The sequence below is a fragment of the Nicotiana tomentosiformis genome, chromosome 3, assembly GCF_000390325.3.
Source record: "Nicotiana tomentosiformis chromosome 3, ASM39032v3, whole genome shotgun sequence".
Classification (NCBI taxonomy): Eukaryota; Viridiplantae; Streptophyta; class Magnoliopsida; order Solanales; family Solanaceae; genus Nicotiana; species Nicotiana tomentosiformis.
This window is the reverse complement of record NC_090814.1, coordinates 91,415,524-91,421,665: the sequence shown is the minus strand read 5'-3', so window position 1 is coordinate 91,421,665 and position 6,142 is coordinate 91,415,524. Positions and strand designations below refer to the sequence as shown.

Here is a 6,142-nt window from a genome sequence, read left to right as displayed (position 1 = left end):
ACATCGGGGGCGATTTCCTGTAGCAACCCCTTTGGGAGGGTGCTACTTACGAAAAAAATCTAATTTACTACTTACAACATTAAGAAGATATTAATTAAAAAAATATTCAGAATAATTTAATAGCAGAAATAGGCACATGTGATGAGGTCCAAAGTGCAATATTTTTATTTTCGAAAATACTCTTCATAATTTTTATTTTATTTTTTAAAAAATAAAATACAATGTCAAAATTTCAACATAAGGTGATATAACCCTTCTTGAATAATCAACACGTTAAAGCAACTTCTTAACAAAATTATACTTTCATTCGACATCACTGCAAATTTGTATTGTACATAAATTTCAAACTATTAGGTATAAAAAGAAAAACTAATTTTTTTCCTTTGTACATATATATAAGACAAAGTGAAAATTTAACATATTACAAGACTTGAGTTATTAACACACCTTAAAACAACAAAATAAGTTACCAAATTCAAGTTACAAGATTTTGGTCTTAATATCCTAGCCTCCAAATAACATACACAAGTGTGACATATATATCATGTACAAGTCCCAAAACTATATAAAACCATGGTGCATATGCAAATGTGATCTCCATAAGTGCTCCCAAAAAAAAGACTACTTCATAAGGCCGTCTTCAAATTCCATCCCGTACATTACCTACAATAGAAAACAACTATCGCTAAGCATAAAGCTTAGTGGCGTATAAACTTTGGGGGCTTGGAGCCATTAACTTCTCCAATTCTCATTTTTAGTCATAGGTAGCTCAAATAAAATATAATTTAAAACAAGTGAACAAATATATCAAAAGTATCAAATATCAACCCTTGAAGTATTTCCAATTATCAACAACTATGTTCAAGATATAAGAGTTGAGAAAGCGTATACTATCAATCCAAGAAAGCTTGTCAAATATTTATTTTTCGCCCAATATGAACGCCATGCCATCACACTAAGTAAAATCAGATATCAAGATGGATCGAAACCCAAAATCAAGTAGGGTCAAAACCCAATAGTCAAGAGAATCAAGAACCATATTAAAAATGGCTTCCTAGTTTATACTTAACACGGACAAGTTCCATAATTTAAGATGAACTACAAATCCAAAGTCAAGATGGTAAAAGATCCAAATCAAGAGGCATGCCAAAATGAGTGACAAAGTCACTGCCACAAGAAGGACAAAGTCCCAACAAGAATGCAGAATGATCAAACAATCCGTACTAGTGGGCGATTTAGCAATTATTTTGCAATACTTGATATAAAATGAATACAATGCTATTAATTAAAGAGAAGAAAAATAAAATATCAGGTTATTTCAAAATATTTCAGAAAGTAAAAAGAGTGCAAAGTTTATACACAAACCTTGGTGTTTTACCACAAAATAGTTCAACCACCACTTCAGGACGTTCGAATCATCTACGCCCTAGACAAACCAAATTCGTCCACTTCCTGAAACATTTCCCCTTAGCTTTTACAAGGATATATATACCTTAAATACATAGTAAAATATCTATATAAGTTCAATGATTTAACATGTCAAACTAAACATGATATTGGTGAAAATTACCCAAAATATTTGAAACAGAAATTCTGGACAGTATCACTGCCTCGTGTTGTGACTCATTTTTAAAAATTAAAAAGGACAAACTAGACTGTGTGGTCTTCTTTACAGTTGTACATATATGTCTTAGCATTTCAGAAAATATTTAATCACCCCCATATCAATTTTATACAAAAAGTTATGCTAAACTTACTAACAGTAGTACAATGAGGGTTTGTAAAATAGAAAATCTGGGCAACACCTGCCCTGTACTTCATCACCTATTTTCGGGTAACTAAAGGACAAATCAGGTTTTGGTTCCTTCATAAGAGTTATAGATCTATGAAATAGCTTTCCAGAAAGTCTTAGATCACTTAAAACAGAGCTTTATACAAAACGATATGAAGAAAATACTAATAGTTGTCTAGTGTAAAAACGGTTTTAGTAACTTACCACAAAAGAGAGGAGCAACTTGAGCTTCACCAAGAATGAATTTTGCTGATTGATTTAGTGGAAATTTATGGTGGTTTTCATGAAGTTTTCAGGTAATAAGAAGGAGAGAGGGTAGGGGTGTTTTTTTCTTTTTCTTGAAAGCATGAAAATGGGGAGTTTATGGAAGACTAAGTCAATCAAAGTTGTCTTTAAGAATTTTGGATAAATATAAAATATAAATGGCTGCCCAACTACTAAATATCCTTAGATAAATACAAAAGAGTAACAACCCAAAAATTTAATTATAATGTATTTAACAATAATTTATCAAAATAATATTAAGTGTTACGCATAGCAACACCATGGAACTTCTTTATCAGTATTAATACAACCTAGAGTAAGGAATTTTCATGTATTGTAAATTTCACGTTTAGGAAGTGCGAAGTAAAAATATTTCCTCATTATAAAGATGCTCAATCGAAAATGCAAATAATAGTAAAAATTTAGGGTGTTACAACTCTCTCCCCCTTAAATAAATTTCGTCCCAAAATTTACCTGGTACTAGTCCCTAAATAAATGTAGATATTGAATTCGCATATCCTCTTCTCGCTCCCAGGTAGCTTCTTCACCAGAATGATTTTTCCAAAGAACTTTCACTAAGGGGATGCTCTTGTTTCTAAGCTTCTTTAACTCACGCGCTAAGATTTGGATTGGTTCTTCTCCATATGTCAAATCAGGATTGACCTCTATAGATTCAATAGGAAGAACATGAGATGGATCTGAGCGGTATCTTCTGAGCATAGAAATATGAAAGACGTTATGGATCTTGTCTAACTTTGGTGGAAGAGCTAGTTTATAAGAAACTGGGCTAACTCTCCCAAGCACTTCATAAAGTCCAATAAATCATGGACTAAGTTTACCTTTTTGGCCAAATCTCATAATCTTCTTCCATGGAGAAGCCTTTAAAAATACCTTATCACCCGCTTTATACTCAATTTCACGCCTCTTAAGATCGGCATAAGATTTTTGTCTGTCTGAGGCAATTTTTAAGCGATCCTTGATGATTTTTACCTTATCTTCAATTTGTCGAACAATCTCAGGACCCGCCAATTTACTTTCACCAACCTCGTTCCAACAAAGAGGCGTTCTGCATTTTCTCCCATACAAAGCTTCATAAGGAGGCATGCCTATACTTGATTGGTAGCTATTATTGTAAGCAAATTCTATCAGGGCTAAGTGTTTGTCCCAACTACCCTCAAAATCAATAATGCAGGCTCGAAGCATATCCTCCAAGATTTGTATTACCCTCTCAGACTGGCCGTCTATTTGTGGATAAAAAGCGGTAATAAAATTCAACCTAGAACCCAAAGCTTCTTGCAAGCTAGATCAAAATCTGGATGTAAACCTTGGATCTCTATTAGACAAAATAGAAACAGGGATTCCATGCAGCCTCACAATCTCATTAATGTATAATTCTGCCAAACGTTCCAGTGAGTAGTCCATTCTGATTGCCAAGAAATGAGCACTCTTAGTTAATCTATCTACAATGACCCAAATTGCATCATGATTCCTTTGAGTGCTTGGAAGTCCAGAAACAAAGTCCATTGTTATCCTTTCCCATTTCCACTCAGGTATTGACAAGGGTTGTAGTAGACCAGCTGGGACTTGATGCTCAGCTTTTATTTGTTGACATACCAAGCATTTAGAAATGAACTCTGCAATGTCTTTCTTCATACCACTCCACCAGTAGTGCTCCTTGATGGTCCGGAACATTTTAGTACCTCCAGGATGCATTGCATAAGTCGAACTATGTGCTTCAATCAAGATATGCTTCCTTAATTCATCATCATTAGGAACACACAACCTATTTTTATAAAATAATGTATCATCTTTCTTCAATGTAAAATTTGATTCTCTTCCATTTTGGACTTCTTCAACTCGTTTCACAAGCTTCTCATCTAACTTCTGCGCTTCTTGGACCTGCTCAAGTAAGACTGGCTTGACTTGCAAATTAGCAATGATAGAACCATTAGAATTAAATGAAAGATAAATATTCATGGCTCTTAATTCAAGAAGCAAGGGCAAAGGACTTAGAGTTAAACTTGCAAGGGAATTGCGACTCAATGCATCTGCAACCACATTAGCTTTACCAGGATGACAATCAATCGTGCAATCATAATCTTTGATGAGTTCAAGCCATCTACGTTGTCTCAAGTTTAACTCTTTTTGTGTACCCAAGTACTTCAAACTCTGGTGATCAGTAAATATGTGACATTTTTCCCCGTACAAGTAATGCCTCCAAATTTTTAAGGCAAAAATAATGGCAGCAAATTCGAGATCGTGAGTGGGATAATTCAACTCATGCGATTTCAACTTTCGAGAGGCATAAGCAATTACTTTCCCTTCTTGCATCAAAACACAACCCAAGCCACGGTGAGATGCATCACTGTATACCACATAATCTTTCCCTTCAGCTGGCAAAAAAGGTATTGGAGCTTGTGTCAACAAGGATTTGAGCTTTTCAAAGCTCTCTTGACACTTGTCATCCCACACAAATTTGGCGTCTTTCCCCGAAAGTTTGGTCAAAGGAGAAGCTATAATAGAGAAGCCCTTCGCAAACCTCCTATAATATCCTGCTAAACCCTAGAAACTTCTTATCTCAGTTAGAGTTTTAGGAGGTTTCCAATCAATAATAGCTTGAATCTTACTAGGATCAACCTTCACATCTTCAGCTGATACAATATGACCCAAAAATGCCACTTCACTCAACCAAAATTCACATTTGGAAAGCTTCGCGTAGAGTTGCCTCTCTTTCAGAATTTGCATGACAATCCGGAGATGCTTATCATGATCTTCTCTATTCTTGGAATAGACTAAAGTGTCATCAATAAACACCACCACAAATTGATCAAGATAAGGCTTGAATACACGGTTCATTAGATCCATAAATGCATCAAGAGCATTTGTCAAACCAAATGGCATTACCAAAAATTCATAATGTCCATACCTGGTCCTAAAAGCAGTTTTAGGAACATCTTGCTCCCTCACGCGCAATTGATAATATCCCGACCTCAAGTCAATTTTTTAGAACAAGCTGGCACCCTTCAGTTGGTCAAACAAGTCATCGATTCTAGGAAGTGGATATTTGTTCTTGATTGTTACCTTGTTCAGCTGCCGGTAATCAATGCAAAGCCTAAGAGTGCCATATTTCTTTTTCACAAATAAAACATGAGCTCCCCAAGGCAAAATACTGGGACGGATAAAACTTTTCTCAAGAAGTTCTTGCAATTGATCCTTTAATTCTTTTAATTCAGCTGGAGCCATTCTATAAGGAGCGATAGAAATAGGAGTAGTTCCAGGGACAAGCTCTATAGGAAATTCAATCTCCCTTTCTGGAGGCAACCCAGGAAGATCATCAGGAAATACAGCAGGAAAGTCGCACACGGTTGGTATGTCCTTAAGACTTGGACTCCCCAATCGTGTATCGACTATATGAGGAAGATAGGCATCACAACCTTGACAAATCATCTTCCTTGCCAAGACCGTAGAAATAATATTAGATGTCAATGATCTTTCCCCTTGAACTACTATGTGTGAGTATGCAAAAGTTCTAAAAGTCACTTGCTTAAACCTACAATCAACCAATGCATGATGTCTATGGAGCCAATCCATACCAACAATAACATCATAGTCTTGGAAGGGCATTTCAAGCAAGTCTGCAGGGAAGACCAGATTTTGAATCATGAATAGACAATCTCGGTAAATCCTGTTAACAACAGCCTGATGACCTAATGGATTCATGACCAGCATATCAAAGTCAAGTCTTACAGATTTAACAGTATCAGGAAATGCAAGTGATGAGCAAACATAAGAGTGCGAAGATCCAGGATCAAATAATGTAACAACAGATATGCCAAATAAGTGAAATTTACCAACAACCACGTCCGGGCCATCTTGGTCATTCTTCTGTCTCATAGCATAGACTCGTGCAGTAGATCTCGACCCACTAGCCTGATTAGCTCCATCCGAACCCGCCGTTTGTATATTTCTAAGTCTTGCACCGCTATTAGCTTGAGAATGAGTAGTGATAGGATTTTGAACTGAGCCCTCTGTATGCGTATAAGAGAGAGGATTAGGATTAGGACAATCCTTCATTTTATGATCCAT

General features: G+C 35.8%; 1 long non-coding RNA gene and 1 pseudogene across 1 annotated transcript; both read right to left on the bottom strand.

Moving 5' to 3' along the window:
• Nucleotides 1-350: 350 nt before the first annotated feature.
• On the bottom strand, nt 351-2,131 carry LOC104115814 (uncharacterized). The gene is made up of 3 exons (XR_690687.4): nt 1,997-2,131; nt 1,366-1,452; nt 351-663 (listed from the first exon to the last, which is right to left on the bottom strand). It is a non-coding gene; the product is annotated as an uncharacterized lncRNA (long non-coding RNA).
• Nucleotides 2,132-2,536: 405 nt separating this feature from the next.
• Nucleotides 2,537-6,142, bottom strand: LOC138908162 (uncharacterized; annotated as a pseudogene).